An 18,370-nucleotide genomic window follows, 5' to 3' on the forward strand; every position below is an offset into this window, starting at 1 on the left:
CCATCAGAGTTGTAAACCAGAAATAAAAATATATATATATATTTTTTGAGACAGAGTCTCGCTCTGTTGCCCAAGCTGGGGTATAGTGACATGATCCACAACCTCTGCCTCCTGGGTTCAAGCGATTCTCCTGCCTCAGCCTCCCGAGTAGCTGGGACCACAGGTGCATGCCACCACTCCCTGGCTTGGCGCAGTAGCTCACTCCTGTAATCCCAGCATTTTGGGAGGCTGAGGCAGATAGATCTGAGATCAGGAGTTCATGACCAGCGTGGTCAACATGGTGAAACCCCCCATCTCTACTAAAAATACCAAAAAATTAGTCTGGAGTGGGGTGTGCGCCTGTGGTCCCAGCTACTCTGAAGGCTGAGGCCCGAGAATCACTTGAACCCGAGAGGTTGCAGTGAGCCATAGTTGTTCAGCTGCACCCCAGCCTGGGTGACAGAGCTAGAGTCTGTCTCCAAAAAAAAAAAAAAAAAATTCTAAGTCTCCCCAGCCGACTGAATGGACCCCTTTTCTGGGACAAGGGCATTCCAAAGTTAACCTGAAAAACTAGTTCAGGCCATGATGCGGGGTTGGGGAGTCAGACATATTTCATTATACCCTCCTCCCTTTGGAATTCAGACACAACTGGCCAGCATTAACATTAAAATAGAGACATTAAGACTGACAAAACAGACTCTTTGTAGCAGTAAGATACCAAGGTGACAGCAGGCTCAGAAAGAAATTGAAGTATTTTACCCCAAAATATATTTATTTGACATATTTTGAAATGACCCTGCAAAGCTATCTCTTGTGGGGAAAAATCTACATTCTGTAGAAAATTCCTTCCCTTTCCAGATCTTTCCCTGGTCCAGGAGAGAATTAACTAAGGGTCTCTGGTACCTTTTTAAGTCTGATTAAGAAACATTTACAATCCAATCTCTCTGAAGCCTGTTACCTGGAGAATTTGTCTGTATTATAAAAACCTTGGGCTTCAGGATCTCTTATCTTAACCCAGATACTTCTTTCTGTTGATTCCCGGTCTGCAGATAATAGCTTAACCCTTTCAACCAATTGCCAGTCAGAAAATCTTTTTTTTTTTGGAAACAAGGTCTCACCCTTTCTCCCAGGCTGGAGTGGCACCATCTTGGGTCACTGCGGCCTCAACCTCCTGGGCTCAAGCAGTCCTCCCATCTCAGCCCCCCGAGTAGGTGGGACTACAGGCAAGTGCCACCACACCCAGCTAATTTTTTTGTAGAGATAAGTTTCACTATGTTGCCCAAACTGGTCTTGAATTCCTGAGCTCTGGCAGTCTGCCCACATTGGCCTCCCAAAGTGTTGGGATTACAGGTGTTAGCCACTGCACCCGACCATTCAGGAAATCTTTGAATCCACCTATGACCTGGAAGCCCCGTCTTTGTGGCGTCCTGCCTTTCTGGACCAAATCAATATACATATTACATGTATTGGTTGGTGTCTTATGCCTCCCTAAAATGTATGAAACCAAGCTGTAGCCTGACCACCTTGGGTACATGTTCTTAGGATCTCCTGAGGCTTTTCATGTGCCATGGTCACTCATTTGGCTCGGAATAAATCTCTCCAAGTATTTTCCATAGTTTGACCCTTTGTGTCAACAAAGTCCTAATCAGGCTGTATTGTTATTACTTGTTTTGTTTAGATTTTGAGCTACTAGATTGTAAGCTCTGTGAGGACAAGGAATGTTACTTTAGGATAACATTGATTCTTTGGTGCCTTGGCATAGTATTTGCTACATAGTAGTCTTAATAATGTTTTTGGAATAAATGAATGATTTCAGCATCTTGTTTTTCCAAATATTTCCTGTCTTTGCTATGGGCTGAATGTAGTCATATTTAGCGAGAAGGTCCTTAAAAAGGTAATTATGTTAAAATGAAGTCTTTAGGCTGGCCCCTGATCAATATGACCGGTGTCCTTATAAGAAGTGGAAATTTGGGGCCGGGCGCGGTGGCTCACGCCTGTAATCCCAGCACTTTGGGAGGCCGAGGCGGGCGGATCACGAGGTCAGGAAGTCGAGACCATCCTGGCTACCATGGTGAAACCCCATCTCTACTAAAAGTATAAAAATTTAGCCAGGCGTGGTGGCGGGCTCCTGTAGTTCCAACTTCTCCGGAGGCTGAGACAGGAGAATGGCATGAACCTGGGAGGCGGAGCTTGCAGTGAGCCGAGATCACACCACTGCACTCCAGCCTGGGCGACAGAGTGAGACTCCATCTCTAAAAAGAAAAAAAAAGTGAAAATTTGGGTAGAGATTTGTACAGGCACAGAGGGAAGACCATGTGAAGACCCCAGAAGAAGACGGTCATCTAAGAACCAAGGAGAGAGGCCTTGGGATAACCCAGTCCTGCTGACAGCTTGGTCTCAGACCTTTAGCATTCAGAGCTGTGAAAAAATAACTTCCTGTTGCTTAAGGAATCCTGTCTGTGGTATTTTGTTATAGCAGCTCTAGCAAGCTAATACAAACATAATAGCAAGTATCTGGATGGCCAGATTATATCGTATTTAGTTTTCTGACATGTCAAGAAAAAGATTTCATTCAAGATGGTAACTACAGGCCGGGCACGGTGGCTCACACCTGTAATCCCAGCACGTTGGCAGGTTGAGATGGGCGGATCACGAGGTCAGGAGATCGAGACCGTCCTGGCTAACACGGTGAAACCCCGTCTCTACTAAAATACAAAAAAATTTAGCTGGGCGTGGTGGCGGGCGCCTGTAGTCCCAGCTACTCTGAGCCTGAGGCAGGAGAATGGTGTGACCCTGGGAGGCGGAGCTTACAGTGAGCCGAGATCGTGCCATTGCACTCCAGCCTGGGAGACAGAGCGAGACTCCGCCTCAAAAAAAAAAAAAAAAAAAGATGGTAACTACATATGCACCTTTATATTGCTTGACAAATATATAAACTCAGTAATAGCACTGTGGAAAGGACTGTAACAAACATGTTTCCATATCCTCATTTCTCTTTCTCAGTAAAGTTCAGATTATTTTGCTTGGGCTTTATAACTCTCCATGCTATTACAAACTGTTTTTCATAACTTGTATCTTGCTACTTCCCTTAGCCTATTCTAGTCTCAAGAAAATGGAAGTGTTTGCTGTTCTCTGTATATCCTTAACTTCCCACTTTCTTGCCTTCACTCGTTGTTTACTTTATGGATTTTCAGCACTGCTTTGTTCTATTCATTTAGTTAGTCCACAGGTATTTATTGAGGCCTCAGTATGTGCTGGAAACCGGGCTAGGAGCTGAAAGCGTAATGAGTAATAAAACCGTAAGCCTTCTGCTGAAGGAGCTAATACTCTGGTAGGGGTAGACATTTAAGTAGGGTAACATAGGGCTCCAGGGAAGCAATGGACCAAGTCTTGGGTGGGGCGAAGGGAAGAGCTGCAGAAATGAGTCTAAGTCAGTGGTTCTCAAATGGGGATGAAAAGGGAGGAAGCATTTGATAATGTCTGGAGACATTTGTGGTTGTCACGACTTGGAGGTGGGTGTATGCTACTGGCATCTAGTGGATAGGGATGCTGCAGAACGTATTACAGTGCACAAGGTAGTCTCACACAACAAATAATTATCCAGCTCACAAAGTTGATAGTGCTGAGGTTGAGAAATCCTGCTGTAAATCGAGTTGTAAAATTTGAGTAGGAAGGTGTTTTGCCAGCCAAAGAATGGCAGCATTTGCCAAGATCTACTAGAGTTGAGATACCATGATTTGGCTAACTGGACTGAGTTTGATGTGGCTGGAGCTCTATGTTTGAATGGGAAGGAATTAGGCTTGAGAGGTAAGCCTGGCAGTGTTCAGATTTAGAGGCCTCAGAGCCATGTTGATAATTTGGGATGCCTTCTCTTTGGCTGTCTGGAGCCTTTGATGGAGAGTTTGAGGTAAATCTGTTGACAAGTAACTAGTAAGCATTCTGAGTGTATCTGCAGAAACCAATGGTAAAGCACCATGGCTGAGAATAACTATTCTAGCAAGTCTGAACTTTGGGTTACCCATCTAGTGAGGATCACTGATGAATCTATGTAAGGGAAGATAACTGCTACGGTTTGAATGTGTCCCCTACACATTCTGTTACTGAAGGGGCATTTAAAGTGAACCCACTTGAAGTAGGGATACAAATTTTATCATAGAGAGTGAGGAAACTTGATTGGGGCTTTGTGTTGGGGTCCCCAAGACCACCTCAAGCTCAGTGATTGGCTAAAAGGGCTCACAGAACTCAGAAAGCTGTTATGCTCACAGTTATTGTTACTACAGCGAAAGAATACAGATTAAAATCAGCATAGGGAAAAGGCAGGTGGATGAAGTCCTGGAGAATCAGGCGTCAGATTCCAGGTAGGCCTCCCAGTTGAGTCACATGAGGAATGTCTTCCAACGACAATGCGTGACAAAACATGTGAAGTATTACCAACCAGGGAAGCTCACTTAACGCTGGTGTCCAGGATTTTTATTTGTCAGTCATGTAAACTTTTATCACCTGTGTGAACCTCTGCGCCTGACCTTAGTTATTCAGTCTCCAGCCCCTCAGAGGTCAGACAGGTGCAGTGTGGCTCAAGGCTACTGGCAAAATACTCTTATAAGAGTATATTCCACAAACTCAGAGGTTCTCTCTCAGGAGCCTGTCAAGGGCCAGTCCTCCTTTCTTTGAATGAATGGGGTTTGAGCAACCATGGTCTGCTGAATTAACATTTTACTGCATAGCTTTTTTTTTTTTTTTAAGTTAGGGAGGTTACAGTTTTGTTTTTCCCTGCTTTACTATGAGTTTTTAAAAATTGTGTAAAATATATATAATATGAAAGATGTTAATGATTTTAACTGTACAGTTCAGTAGCATTAAATACGTTCACATGTTAGATAACTATCACTGTCATCCATCTCCAGAACTTTTTCATCATCCCCAAACTGAAAATTTGATGTGTTATTAAAAAATAACTCCCCATTGCCTGATCCACCAGCTCCAGGTAACCACTGTTGTACTTCCTGTCTCTCTGAATTAGGCTGCCCCAGGCACCTCATATGTAAGTGGAATCATACGGCATTTGTCTTTTGAACTAGCCTCTTGCACTTAGTATGTCTTTTAAGTTTCATCCATGTTGTTAGCCAGTATCAGAATTTCATTCCTATTTAATGTTGATATAGCACAGGCTTTAATTTGAAAAAATAAACTGAAGATGGTAAAAAGTATTTTTTAAAAATCTTATATTCAACAAAATTTACAGAATTGAAACTGTGCTAATCCTTAAAATGTAAAAGAAGTGACTTCAGTACTCATTTTAGGGACATAGTTTTTCTGACAAAATTATATAAGAACGTACTACAGTATCCTTTACCAGGTCAAGAAGAGAGCGATGTTTTTGCAGAAATGTCCCTTGGCTTCTCTAGTTTTCCCAGGCGCCTCTCTTAGTTCTTAGAGAGTTAATTCATTCTCTTTTGAAGTACCTATTGTATCATCCTTGAGAATTCTCCACAGTTGCTCTCTGGTCTAATTGTATCTGGTCTAACTCTGCCAGACATTCCTTTGTTAAAATGGCTTTGCATGTGATTAAAGCAGTTCTCTAGCATTGTTAAGTGACTTGTTCAAATCCTGCATCTTTGGTGGTTTATAGTTTCAGTTTATGTTCATTCTACTTTTATAGTCTCATGTTTGCAGCATCTAAAAATCAGAGTGACTTAAACAGGTTCCCAGAAGTAGATACTAGGTGGGTAGTTTGAGTGGGGACTGGTCAGCTCATTGGTGAATATTTTTGTGTGTGACAACTTTTGCCTCATGATTATAGGATCATGGTTAATGAGCATCTGGACCACGAGGATCCCTGTACTTTTATTCGTGAGAGTATTGAGTGTTTGCTTAACAATCTGTTAGAGAATTTAGTTCACTTACATGTCTAGAGCCCACAGTAAGTAAATGTTCCTCACAGAAATCTCTGGAACATCTTCTTTAAGTTGTCATAATTTAAACTCTCAAAAAGTTGGGTAGACTGACAGAGGATTAAGAATCTTTGGTTTTAAACCTTTACCGTTCTTATTTCTAATGCTCAGCCAGCTTACACTGTGTTCATAGTAATCCACTCTCAGTGTTCACAGGCCTAATGTGTTAACTATAAATAGAAAAATAGACTGCCAGCCTGTGGGAACCAGGCCTGTGCCAGGGAGGGTCATTATAAGAGGCAGTCACTCTTCACTTGAGAGGTTTAAAAACCGAAAATGGTGGATATTTTTTCCTCACATCCTCGTGAAACAGTGATGATTAATGTTCAAATATGTTATAACACAGAATGATTAGCAGGAAATCATCGACATAGGTGAATTTGGGATTACTAACTTAAAAACAAGGAAAACCCTCCTCCTTCCCTCTCCAACGCCTTAGTCAGATATTCCGGGGTTGCATGTGTAGGGTGGAACATTGGCTACAGCTTGGGAAGTGAGAGGGAGGAGATATCCATTCGTGATCATCTTCAACAACTCTTAGCTCCAAGTTGGCATGCAGCTGTGTACAATTCAAGTTGGCATGCAGCTGTGTGCCATTCAAGTTGGCCTGGAGCTGTGTGCCACTTCTTTGGAGTAGTGTAGCACATCATCCCTTTCTGATGGGGAAGAGTGGGGAACACTGAGCCTGGTGTGCGCACAGGGTTCAAGAACGTCACTTGAGAGATGACATTGGTTAGTAGTACTGACTCTGGGTTAGATCACTTTGGTTTGAATCCTGATTCCTTCCCCCATCCCCTGCCCTCCCCTCCCCTGCCCTCCCCTCCCCCTGCCCCTCCCCTCCCCCTCCCTTACCCTCCCCCCTCCGCTTTTCCCCCTTCCCCTCCCCTCTCACCCTTTCCCCTCCCCTCTCCTCCCCTCTCACCCCTTCTCCTCCCCTCTCACCCCTTCCCCTCCCCTCTCCTCCCCTCCCCCCTCCCCTCCCCTCTCCTTCCCTCCCCTCTCCTTCCCTCCCCCCTCTCCTCCCCTCCCCCCCTCCATTTTTCCCCTTCCCCTCCCCCCCTTCCCCCTTCCCCTCCCCTCTCCCCTCTCCTCTCCTTCCCTCCCCTCCCCTCCCCTCCCCCTTTTCCTTTCCCCTCCCCCCTCTGCTTCCCCCCTTCCCCTCCCCTCTCACCCCTCCCCCTCCCCCATCCCCTCCCCCTCCCCTTCCCCCTTCCCTTCCCCTCTCCCCCCTTCACCTCCCCTCTCCTCTCCTTCCCTCCCCCCCTCCCCTCTCCCCCCCCCTCCCCTCCTTTCCGCCTCCCCCTCTGCTCTCTCCTCCCTCCTGCCTCCCGCCTCCCTCTCCCCCCTCCCGTCTCCCTCTCCCGTCTCCCTCTCCCCTCTCCCCTCCCCTCCCGTTCTTTTCTTACTTTTAGACAGGGTCTCACTCTTATCGCTCAGGCCAGAGAGCAGTGGTATGATCATGGCTCACTGTGGCCTTGACTTCCCAGACTCAAGTGTTCCTCCTGCCCTTCAGCCTCCGAAGTAGCTGGGACTATAGGCACATGCCACCCCATCCAGGTAATTTTTATATGTTTTGTAGAGATGGGGTTTTGCTGTGTTGCCCAGGCTGGTCTCAATCAAACTCCTGGACTCAAGCCATCCTCCTGCTTCAGAGTGCTGGGATTTCAGGTGTGAGCCACCACACCTGGCCCTGGTTCCCTTGTTTACTAGCTTTGTGACATTGGACACGTTTCTTAAACTTTCCAACTCAGTTTTCTTATCTGTAAAAGGGACGTAATAATAGTACTGCCTTGTAAAGGTCAATGTGTTAATATTTCTGATGTGCTGGCCATGTGCGGTGGCTCATGCCTGTAATTCCAGCACTTTGGGAGGCCGAGGTGGGCGGATCACGAGGTCAGGAGATTGAGACCATCCTGGCTAGCACGGTGAAACACCATCTCTAGTAAAAATACAAAAAATTAGCCGGGCATGGTGGCGGGCACCTGTAGTCCCAGCTACTCGGGAGGCTGAGGCAGGAGAATGGCATGTACCTGGGAGGCGGAGCTTGCAGTGAGCTGAGATCGCGCCACTGCATTCCAGCCTCCTGGGTGACAGAGCAAGACTCCCTCAAAAAAACAAAACAAAACAAAACAAAAACTATTTCTGATGTGCTTGGAATAGAGCTTGAAACAACATAGTAAGTGCTACATCACTGTGTACGGTTATCTTTATTGTTAACTTAATTTCTCAGGGGAACCTTTGCAGATATTTCTAAATAGGTCAAATCTCTGCTTTATAAGATCTAATGACATCGCTTATCACTGTGTTGATAATAAGTACCAGTAACTAGGTTTATTTGTTTCATTATTGGATTAATCAGATACTTTCTACATAAGTGAAAGTAAGAAACACGTTTATTTTTTGTGCACATTGTTCACAAGGCCTGATAAGTGTTCAAGAAATATTTATTGAATGAATAAATATTTTCACAGTTACAAAGTAGTTCAGCAATAAGATACAATTTCACCTCTAAAACTAGCAAAGATTGAAAAAAGTAATGCCATCATACCTAGGCAGAGAGGTATAGATAGTATCATGTACTGTAAGTAGGATCAGTCTGCAGCAGATCCTAGCTTAAAGGCAATTTGACCAAAAGAACTACAGAAATTTCTTCTTTTGATTCTATGTCTGAGCATTTATCAAAATGACACAGAGGTATGTAAAAAAAGGTGAATATAAAAAATGTTGATTAAGGCACTTACATTAGTTAATAATTAGAATAGGCTGGATGCGGTAGCTCACGTCTGTAATCCCAGCACTTTGGGAAGCCCAGGTGGGTGGATCACAAGGTCAGGAGTTCGAGACCAGCCTGACCAACATCTCTGCTAAAAATACAAAAATTAGCTGGGCATGGTGGTGTGTGCCTATAATCCCAGCTACTCATGAGACTGAGGCTTGAACCCGGGAGGCAGAGGTTGCAGTGAGCTGAGATCGCGCCACTGCATTCCAGCCTGGACAACAGAGTGATGAGTGAGACTACATCTTAATAATAATAATAATAATAATAATAATAATAATAATTAGAATAGAGCTAAACAAAATGTCCAAAAGTAAAGGCTTGGTTAATTATAATATATCTATCATTAAAAATTATGTAGAACCATGGTTCTCAAATGCATTCTTATATTGGCTGCAAACACTAGATAAAAACACAGATTCCCAAACCCAACCTCTTGGTCTGTGAATCAGAATCTCTCTGGTTTAGCTAAGAAACAGGTCCTGTATTTTCTAACAAGAACCCTAGGTGATTTCACTGCACAGCCTGATTTGAAAGAACCCTGGGCAATTTCATTGCACAGCCTGATTTGGAAGAACCCTAGGTGATTTCACTGCACAGCCTGATTTGGAGCCACTGTTACAGTGTGTGCATTGGCTCCTAGTCAACTGATCCCAAAGGTCTTAAAACCAAATGAAATGACAACTAAGAAAAGAGTTAAAATCTGTGAGGACTCTGGAAAACAAGAGAGGAGGATTTCAGAAGAACTAAAAACAAAAGTACTGCAAGAAGGGAAAAAGATTGAACTAGATTCTGACGACACAGAAAGCTAATTAGTGCTGAGCACCTAACACAAGTCAAAGAAAAGTCTTCTCCCCTAACTTTGTCCCTCCCAGAAAAATTAGTGGGTGAGTTCTTCCAAAAGGAACATAGACTGTCCCCAAACTGGAGCAGCAAGGCCTGGTTTGGAGGTGGTAGGCATGGTTGCTTGTTCCATCTCCTGGGCACAGAGCATCTGTCTTAGAGCTTACCTGCAGGCAGTATTTTGAAGGAGTATTTCATTAAGAGTGAGTGTCATTTATAGTTTTAGTTGCCATAGACATTCCTGAGATCCTATGAGCAGAGGCCAGGCAAGTGGGAGAGTTGAGGAACAAGTAAGACTGAGACACTGTACCACACAGAGTGGGTGATCATGGTGTTCAGCCCCCTGCCTTGATAAATGCCTGTTGGAAAACAAGTGTCTCAGCTCCTTTCTGCTGCTGTAACAAGATGTTGAAGACTGGGTAATTTATAAAGAACAGAAATTTATTTCTCACACCTCTAGAGGCTGGAAAGTCCAAGATCAAGGTTCCAGCAGGTTCATTGTCTTCTACTCCATGGATGGCATCTTCCCATCTTCTCACTGTATGCTCACATGGCAGAAGGGACAGAAAGGGGACAATTGCTGTGCCCTCGAATAGCAGAAGGACCTAAGCTAGTTTCCTCCAGCTCTTTTATAAGGCACTAATCTCTTCATAAGAGTGGAACCTTCATGACATAATCTCTTTTCAAAAGCCTTAACTTCTTGACCTGGCATGGTGGCTCACGCCTGTAATCCTAGCACTTTGGGAGGCCGAGGCGGGCAGATCACTTGAGGTCAGGAGTTCAAGACCAGCCTGGCCAACATGGTGAATCCCCGTCTCTACTAAAAATACAAAAATTAGCTGGGCATGGTAACGCATTTCTGTAATCCCAGCTACTTGGGAGGCTGAGGCAGGAGAATCACTTGAAAACCCAAGAGACAGAGGTTGCAGTGAGCCAAGATCGCACCATTGCACACTCCAGCCTGGGGGATAAGAGTGAAACTCCGTCTCCAAAAAACAAAAAAAAAGAGGCTTCACTTCTTAAAACCACAATGGGGATTAGTTTCAACATGAATTTTGGAGGGGATACATTCAAACCATAGCACCAAGTGAAGTTTAAAATGCTGCATGACATCTTGAATCTCCCTTAAGTAGACCTCAGCTGCCTGTCAGTTTCTGTCCCTGTTACCTGCAAGGTTGACCCAGCTGTCAGTTTCTCTCTACCACGCCTCCATACCCAGGGCAAAGTCTGCTGCCTGCACACAGGTAGCTACTGGCTGAGTTCTTTGAAGGGGGACTGGGGTTCAGTTTTGAAAATTTTGCTACCAAATACACATGCACTTTCATATTCACATAACTCCTACTTAATTCACAGGCTTTGCTTTCCAATTTTGTTGTAAACTGTATATAGTACAGCTCTCTCTTCACTTAGGCTTCTTTGTAAAAATTACTTACATGTTTTTTGTAGAGATAGGGTCTTACTGTGTTGCGCAGGCTGTCCTCCAACTCCTGTCCTCAAGCAATCTTCCTGCCTCAGCTGCCCAAAGTGCTGGAATTACAGGCGTGAGCCACTGAGTTCAGCCCACTTATTCTTCTTTAGTGAACTAGGCAAAAGATTATACAGGCTTTCTGAGTCAGTTTTCAGTAAATGTATGATTGCAATGAAAACAATGCATGCTTGTTGAAAGATTTTAATCTAGTGAGTGTTGCAGTTGGATTGTTGACTCCCTCCCCTCTCTGAATCATTGCTATGCTTAATGTAATCCTGAATGGGCAGGAGTGCCCTCTGTTCTTGTCCGATGGGGCCAGGGGGTAGTGGGGCAGGGAGACACAATGCTTTAAGTAGAAGGTTGAGCGGACAGGTGGACAGATCAGGTGGGTAGACATTTTTCAAATCAGAGTATTCATGAGAATCCAATTGAATTTGTTCCTTCAGTATTCCTTCAGTGTTTTGTGTTTTTTGTTTGTTTTTTTGAGACAGAGTGGCGCAACCACAGCTCACTGCAGGCTCAACCTCCCAGGCTCAAGTGATCCTCCCGCCTCACCCTCCCAAGTAGCTGGGACTAATGGCACGCACCACCACACAAGGCTAATTTGTTCAGTCTTTTGTAGAGACAGGGTCTCACTCTATTGCCTAGGCTAGCCTTGAACACCCAGGCTTAAGCAATCCTCCCTTGTTGGCCTGCCAAAGTGTTGGGATTACAGGAACTACCACACCCAGCCCCATTCAGTGTTTCTTGAATGCCTTCTGTGTGTTAGGCTTTGTTTGAGGTGCTGAAGACACAGTGCTAGACAAAATTTCTACCCTCCTATAGCCTGCATTCAGGGCTTAGAGAAGGATCACAGAGCACAAAGATGCCTGGCCCTGGCACACATCTGTCCAGCCCCTAAGCAGTGTATTTGTGTAATGATCTCTCAAATCCTAAAAAATATTTAGAAATCTAATTCTAGGATTCAGGCCTCAGCAGCCAGGAAGATGTCTCTGCCAGCTACTGAGATATTAATTAGGGAAACATTAGGGCATATATGTCAACTAACCAGATTCACAGAGGTGGATGAAAGCATCATCTCGTGAGACAGTACCATGAGAAAAGTAATGCCAGGACCGCTGATGAACCTAGTTTTAAAGGTCAGAGAAAGGGCAATGCGCCAATGACAGAAACTGAGAAGTAGCTGTAGGAATCCGAGGTAGGTCAAACACTGAGAAATCGTAAATGTAACTTACGACATGAAAAACAAAAATATTGTATTTATAGTTGACCAAATACTTGATAAAATTCAACAACTTTTCCAACTAAGACATGCAGAAAACATTTTTAACATAGCATAAGAAAATGTTATAGGAATAAATATCTAATACATTTATTATGATACGGCGTACTGGACACTTTGCATAAAAGTTAGGAGTCAGAGGCCGGGCGCAGTGGCTCACGCCTGTAATCCCAGCACTTTGGGAGGCTGAGGTGGGTGGATCACGAGATCAAGAGATCGAGACTATCCTGGCCAACATGGTGAAACCCTATCTCTACTAAAATACAAAAAATTAGTCGGACATGGTGGTGCGCGCCTGTGGTCCCAGCTACTCAGGAGGCTGAGGCGGGGGAATCGCTTGAACCCAGGAGGTGGAAATTGCAGTGAGCCGAGATCATCGCACCACTACACTCCAGCCTGGAGACAGAGTGAGACTGTCTCCAAAAAAAAAAAGGAATTAGAAAACAATTTTGAAAAATAAGAATAATGAGAAGGGGTTTGCCTTCTTGAATATAAAAATGTATTCAGCTACAGTAATTTTAAATGGTGTAGTATTAATTGTAAAATAGATAAGTAGATTAATGAGTCAGAATATACATTCTAGAACTATATGGGAAGAGGTAAGGACATTTTTGTGCTTTTGCAAAGGGACCATAATACTGAACCAAAACCATGTCAGTTTTGAAAATTCTTTTGCATTTCTCAGGAAAATGACCTCTCTCCTTCTTTGAATATTTTGTAGAATGAGTGGTATGGCCCTAAATTGGGAGGCTTAATCCTATTACCAGTGACCTGAAATTCAAGTCATCTTGATGTCTGTGAAGCCTATTTCAGAGTTTCTAAAATATTTCGTTTTATGAATAAAAATAGGTTACTCACATTCCCAACACTGTCACTGACTCACCATCTCTCATCTGGAACAATTATACCACTTTCAGCACTCACCATCCACATACCTAAAAATAAGAGTCAGAATGGAAGGGCTATTAAAATGATATTCACTGTAGCTTCAGATATCATTCCTCTGAGCAAATATTTCACAGTAATAAGAAAGACCTGTCCTCCCTTCCTGAGAGCTAGTAAAGATACAAGAATTAATTTATATATTATATAACACTTCGGGTACAACACTTCGGATACAAAGTGTTATATAATATTAACTCATTACCACATTTAAAATGCTAATTCACCCACTCTACATAAAGAAAGTACATGCCTGCAGGTTTCATCTTTTTCTACACCCTTCAGAAGTGTAGCAGCAATGCAAACCAGAAGCTTTGTAAAACATAGTAGTTTTGAAAACCAGCGGCCAGGGATGAGTTCTTGGAATTGAACCAGCCCTACAGGTTCTTCTACGTAGACATGCGAAGGATGTGTTGGAGTCAAGGGTGATTTGCAGGATTTGGGCTTCAGCATTTGAAGGGATGGTAATGCCATTTACTGAGAGATTAATTTCTATATTAATTGTCTGATAACCAGATCCACAGGGGTGGAGGAGAGCCTCATCTAGTGAGACTGTGAGAAGAAAACACATGGATAAACTCTGGTTTTAAAGGTCAAAATAGAGTGTTGTGCTCTAGCAAAGGAAACCAAGATTAGCAGAATAAGGAAGGGCAGTATCATGGAAGCTAAGGGAAGAGAGGGTTTCAAGTGAGGCAGAGGACAGCTCTTATTGCTGCTGAGGAGCCAAGAGAAGAGGACTGAGGAGTGTCAATGGAATGTCTTGATATAGAGGTTATTGGTGACCTTGGCCAGGGCAGTTCCAGTGGAGTCTGGGGAGGCACATGTATTTCACTTTGTTCTCTGAAATCTGGGATCACCCCGCCTATAGTTTATTTCCCAAGGTGAGACTGTATTTTCAAGCATCTGGGACAGACTCTTTGTTATGAGACACTGTTACTCTGTTAAACCTTGGAAAATTCCATCAGGAGAATGAGGCTATGTTAAAGGCAATTAAAAATGTTAAACATCACTCACTCTGAGACGGAATTTTCAGGTTTTCTATTTACTATACTTCTTTGAGTGGGCTGTAAAGTATGAATCATGTCAAATCACGCCCATAGATGGGAAAACCACTTTAAAATGTGATCGAATAATATTGCCAGTCATCACATGTGGAACAATTTTAGTGAGTGGAATGCCATTGCAATTCATTTTAATCCTTTTCTGATAGTGTATAATAAAAACCTACTTAGTATAAATTATAGAAATTTAAAAACATGAATAATTCGGAAAGTTCTTAAGAAATTTGAGGTATTTGTAAGTATATTAGATAGCTGTACTGATTTTTTTTTTTTTTTTTTTTTTTTGAGGCAGTGTCTTACTGTGTTGCCTAGGCTGGTCTTGAACTCTAGGCCTCAAGCGATCTTTCTGCCTTGGCCTGGCCTGCACTGATATTTTTGAAGCTGCTTTTTTTCTTTTTCTTTTTCTTTTCTTGTTTTTTGAAGAGAGAGGGTCTTGCTCTGACATCCAGGGTGGATTGCGGTGGTGTGATCATAGTGCACTGTAACCTCAAACACCTAGGCTTAAGCAATCGTCCTGCCTCAGCCTTTCGAGTAGCTAGGACTACAGGTTCGCGCCACTGCCTCTGGCTAATTTTTAAAATGTTCTATGGAGAAAGGGTCTCAGGCTGGTCTCAAACTCCTGGCCTCGAGTGATCCTCCTGCATTGACCTCCCAAAGTGCTGAGATGACAGGCATGAGCCACTACACCTGGCCTTGCATTTTTGATATAGTATCAGTATCAAATTATTGACTAAGATCAAGGTGTTTGTTTTACATGACCGTAGGAATTATATTACAGATTATTTAAAAAATTGATTGTCTTGGCAAAGGTATAACTAGTTTGCATTGCATAACTGCATTTCAAGTTAGAACTTTAACTGGATCAGTTTGTCAAAGAGCTGGTGAGCAGCATTTGTTAGGAGATGGGTAAGTGAAGTATGGTAGAAGTGGTTAGGGTAAGAATTACTTTCGATTATCCTGAGTCTATGTGGGATGCTAGAATGTTGCAAGGTAGTTGCTAAGGGTGGATAACTTTTGATAGGTATCATGGAAGACTTCCAGAATCTTTCTTAGGACTTCTGGTTGTGCTTTTCATTCTGACTGGAATTGAACCAGCCCTACAAGTTCTTCTACATAGACATGCGAAGGATGTGTTGGAGTCAAGGCTGATTTGCAGGATTTGGGCTTCAGCGTTTGAAGGGATGGTAATGCCATTTACTGAGATATTAATTTCTATATTAATTGTCTGATAACCAGATCCACAGGGGTGGAGGAGAGCCTCGTCTAGTGAGACTGTGAGAAGAAAACACATGGATAAACTCTGGTTTTAAAGGTCTGTCTGTCCCCTCCCTTCTTCATCTGTGAATTCTTGCTAATTCTTCAGCTCTTAGCTTAAATACCACTTTCTCAGAGAAGCTTACACTGAAAGTGGAACAGGTTTTTATGGTTTTATGCTCTCTTAGCACTCAGGATGCTGTCTTTGCAAAATTCTTTTTTTTTTTTTTGAGATGGAGTCTTGCTGTTGTTGCCCAGGCTGGAGTGCAGTGGCACAATCTCGGTTCACTGCAAGCTCCACCTCCCGGGTTCACACCATTCTCCTGCCTCAGCCTCCCGAGTAGCTGGGACTACAGGCATCCGCCACCACGCCCGGCTAATTTTTTGTATTTTTAGTAGAGACGGGATTTCTCTGTGTTAGCCAGGATGGTTTCAATCTCCTGACCTCGTGATCCGCCCGTCTTGGCCTCCCAAAGTGCTGGGTTTACAGGTGTGAGCCACCACACCTGGCCTGTCTTTGCAAAATTCTTAATAGAATTGCAGCAAAATTATTTCTTGTATCGTTAGTTCTTTGTTTCTTCCTGCCTCGCCACCATGAGTTCCATGTGAGCACAGTTCATGACTGTCTTATTAGTGGCAGTGTTCCCAGTGCCTAGTGGCCCACTGTCATACAATATTTATTGTATAGAAATTCTGCTGAAAAGCCCATATGATTTATCTTAAAAGAAACTCGGACTGGGTGCAGTGGCTCATGCCTATAATCACAGCACTCTGAGAGGCTGAGGCGGGCAGATCACCTGAGTGCAGGAGTTTGAGACCAGCCTGGCCAACATAGTAGAACCCTGTCTCTACTAAAAATACAAAAATTAGCCGTGCATGGTGGTGGGCACCTGTATCCCCAGTTACTCAAGTGGCTGAGGCAGGAGAATAGCTTGAACCTGGGAGGCGGAGGTTACAGTGAGCTGAGATCGTGCCATTGCACTGCAGCCTGGGTGACAGAGTGAGACTGTGTCTCAAAAAAAAAAAAAAAAAAAAAAAAGGAAACTCTGGGATTGACGGATCAGTGGTTCAGAGAGCTGCAGAATAGATCATTTAGTTGGTCTAAGAGCCTATTTGCATGGCTCCCAGAGACAGAGATGTCTGGGTAAATGAGCCTTGTTTTATAATGTTGCTTTAAATTTAGGAGTGACTTGAGTCTAAGGAGTCAGAATGTTAAATGAGAACTTCATTTGTGCCTAAGTACACTGTGCTGTATTGTATATGTTCACTGTCTGGGCCTCACTTCATGAGTATATTGTGCTATTTTGTGTATTATTCTCTGTAGTTGCATGGTAGACCACCAGAGTTGGGGGAAAGCTGCTAATTTCAGGTGAACAATTACAAAGTGATTATTTTTTTCACATTTTATAGATATAAATTCATTTAATTCTCATAATAACACTGTGAAGTCAGTATTGTTGTCATTTTACAGATAAGGAAACTAAGGGACACAGAGGTAAAATAACTTGCCCAAGGTCACGTAGCTAGCAAGTGGCCAGAGCTAGGATTTAAACCCAGGCCATCTGGCAGTGGAGTCCAGGCTCTTCACCCCTGCACTGTCCCAGCTCACATGAGGGAGTATCTCACACACACCCAGAATAGTCTGGGGGAGAACTTCTTAAGTTTTATGCCTATCAGTTTGGGTTGAGGGCAGGGCAGTTGAGATTCTAGAAAGCCTAATGTGATCCTCATCTATTCAGAATATTTGGAACTTCTGCCACTGAGGCCCTTTGAAGAGACCCAGAATTTATCTGTGTTGGTCAGTGGAGAATGTTGCTGATTCTCTGCTTTGCACTTGAATGGTTTGACTTCCTTCTGTATTCATTCTTCTGTAAACAAGGTTTATAGGTAATCTGAAACATACTGTTGACATCTGTCAAAATTGATTGTATGTCTTTTCCTTCTTTTTGTTTTTGTTTTAGGGGAGGTAGAAGTTACATCAGGATTTTTTTTTTTTTTTTCTTTTTGTGGAGATGGAGTCTTGCTATGTCATCTAGGCTGTTCTCAAACTCCTGGGCTCAAGCAGTCCTCCCACCTTGGTCTTCCAAAGTGCTGAGATTATAGGCATGAGCCACCTAGCCTTTATGAATGTGTTTTAAATCACAGTTTAAGCTCAAACATTTAATTCCCTTTCATCTTAACTTTTTTTCTCTCTCTCTCTCAAAGAGAGAGAGAGAATTTAAATTGAGACAAAGTTTCATGATGTTGCCCAGGCTGGTCTTGAACTCCTGGAGTCAAGTGATCCTTCCACCTTGGCCTCCCAAAGTATTGGGATTACAGGTGTGAGCCTGTAATATTTTCTTATCTCTATAATAAAGTCTAAAGTCTTTAACATGACTTCCAAGACCTTCATGATTGGAGTTGTATCAAACCTATAGATAAATTTGGGAATGACTGCAAACCTAATGATTTTGATTCTCCCAGTCCCTTAATATAGTGTATCTCTCTGTTAATTTAGGTCATGTTTAATTTCTGTCAGCATTGTTTTGTTGTTTTTAGTATAGAAGTCTTGGGCATCTTTTGTAAGAATTATACCCTGGCATATATTTGGGCACTACTATAAGTAGAATTTCTTTAAATATATTTTTTAAATATTTTACTGCTAGTATGTAGGAAATAATTGAGCTTTTAATATTAATCTTGTGTCCTGTTACTTTGCTAAATTCAATTATGAGTTCTGGCAGTTGCTTTGTGAATTCTCGGTGATTTCTGCATGAACAGCCATATTATTTACATATATTATAGGATCAATTTTACTTCTTTTGTTCCAATTTT

At 42.9% G+C, this 18,370-nt stretch overlaps 1 protein-coding gene across 3 annotated transcripts in view; it reads left to right on the forward strand.

Annotated features, from left to right (window-relative positions):
- Positions 1–18,370, forward strand: part of KIAA1958 (KIAA1958 ortholog) — a 167,395-nt gene that overhangs the window by 55,713 nt on the left and 93,312 nt on the right. The window lies entirely within an intron of this gene.

This window comes from Chlorocebus sabaeus, chromosome 12 (assembly GCF_047675955.1).
Source record: "Chlorocebus sabaeus isolate Y175 chromosome 12, mChlSab1.0.hap1, whole genome shotgun sequence".
In the NCBI taxonomy this organism is placed as follows: domain Eukaryota; kingdom Metazoa; phylum Chordata; class Mammalia; order Primates; family Cercopithecidae; genus Chlorocebus; species Chlorocebus sabaeus.